This window comes from Periplaneta americana, chromosome 11 (assembly GCF_040183065.1).
Source record: "Periplaneta americana isolate PAMFEO1 chromosome 11, P.americana_PAMFEO1_priV1, whole genome shotgun sequence".
NCBI classification, from domain to species: Eukaryota; Metazoa; Arthropoda; class Insecta; order Blattodea; family Blattidae; genus Periplaneta; species Periplaneta americana.
Genome location: NC_091127.1, coordinates 62035323 through 62037392, shown reverse-complemented (window position 1 = coordinate 62037392; position 2070 = coordinate 62035323). Strand labels below are relative to the sequence as shown.

General features: G+C 38.1%; 1 non-coding gene across 1 annotated transcript; it reads left to right on the top strand.

The window, feature by feature from the left end:
• The first annotated feature begins 356 nt into the window (after positions 1-356).
• Positions 357-428, top strand: TRNAF-GAA (transfer RNA phenylalanine (anticodon GAA)). Its single transcript has one exon. It is a non-coding gene; the product is annotated as a tRNA-Phe (tRNA).
• Positions 429-2070: the final 1642 nt, after the last annotated feature.

Genomic DNA, 2070 nt, shown 5'->3' with positions numbered 1-2070 from the left:
AAAAATTCTCTCTGGCACCGGGATTTGAACCCGGGATTTCAGCTCTATGTGCTGACTCTGTATCCACTAAGCCACACCGGATTCCCATCCCGATGTCGGATCGAATCCTCTCAGTTTAAGTTCCACCTCTTGGTTTCCCTCTAGTGGCCTACCCACATGCACTGCGTCATAGATGTATGACACTGGCACAATGTCCACACATGTGCAGAGGTACACTCGTTATGAGTGACTAAATGGCCGGAATCCAACGGAATAAGCGCCGTCTTAAATCACTGAATGATTGTTTTTTTCATATCATATATTATTATGATGTACCGAAGTACATATGATATTTCAATCCGACATCCTGATGGGAATCCGGTGTGGCTTAGTGGATAGAGCGTCAGCACGAAGAGCTGAAAACCCGGGTTCAAATCCCGGTGCCGGAGAGCATTTTTCTGTTCCACTCATCTTTCATCATATGATGACGCAGATTTTCTGCACGGAAATATGATATGTACTTCGGTACTTCATAATAATATACCGTTATGTTTAGTTTTCCACACAACGCACACTTATTGTCTGTAGTTCTCGTGGTTTGGTATAATTACGAACAGTTAAGGAGGCTATTCTAGCATTTGAGCTCATTTATTTATTTATTTGTTTTTGCCTTTCTAAAGATAAAATTGTAGGCATACATCCTAGCATTTTAGTGCATGGGCTTACAGGAGCACATACATTCTCACATATCTACCGCAACATCAAATAACCAGTACTTTTCCGATGAAGCAAAGAGTGGACCACAGAGTGTATATGGACGTAAATTCCGATAATGTTTGAATTTTTAGCCGATGAATAATCAACTTCTTGAAACTGAAATAGATTAATCGGTTCCTCATAAAGAATTTAAGCTTAAAACTTGATTGGTTACTAGAGGAGACACTTCGCTTCGGCGCCGGGGATCGAACCAGGATCTTTGGTTCTACGTACCAAGCGCTCTGACCACTGAGCTACGCGCAAGTTCAATCCGTCGCCAGAGTGAATTTATCTCCTCTAATAACCAATGTTCTGTAGGACCAAGAATTAATCTTTACGTTAAAACTTGATGCCATTTCTTTGTTTACTACGAGTACATCAATAAGCTTTCTATTTATTTTTCCTGAGCTCCCGATGTTGAAATCGTGTTTTCCGTTCCTGCGGATACTGAAACAGCCATAAATTTTGATTCGAGTGACGTAATAATCCTCTTATATTGCCATTGTATTACACGTGTTCAAACCGAGCACCATTGACTGCTACAAGATTCGTGAGCAATTGGATCGTTGCAGGAAGCTGCGATATTATTTAAGTACTGCCTCTGCAGCTTTACACAAAAATGGATAAGAATAAATCTCCGCTGCTAATTATTTAATGGGACCTCGATTTAAAATGCGATATTTTCTAATCTGCTCCTTTATATTAAAACTGATTTTCATGTATAGAGTTATTCAAATGTTAGGAAAGATTATTTTATTTCGTAATAAAAATATTTTTCAATTTCTTCACTGTTGTTACCATGGAAAATGAAATAAGTAGCCTATATAAACAATAATTTGACCTGTTTTTTAAGCCAGTTAATTTGTGTGTATTTTGTAATATAATTAATTTGGATAGTAAAGAGAGGAGGCTGTTCTGTAAACTTTATATGAAACGAGTCAAAGTCAGGATAGGAGAAGAAATGTCAAAAAGAAGTGAAATACGGAGAGGAGTACGACAAGGATGCCCTTTATCACCTATCCTGTGCAACATTTACTGAGACGATTCGATCCGACACTGGGATGAGAATCCGTGTGGCTTAGTGGATAAAGCATCAGCACGTAGAGCTGAAAACCCGGGTTCAAATCCCGGTGCTGGAGAGAATTTTTCTTCTTTCCACTACTCTTTCATCGTACGATGACGCAGAATATCTGCATGGAAACATCATATGTACTTGAGTACATTAAATTATTATATATATATATATATATATATATATTAAGTGAAGATTTGTCTTCAATAAAATTGGAGGGGTGTTAGAAGGAGAAAGAAGAATGAGTTGTGTACGATTTTCTG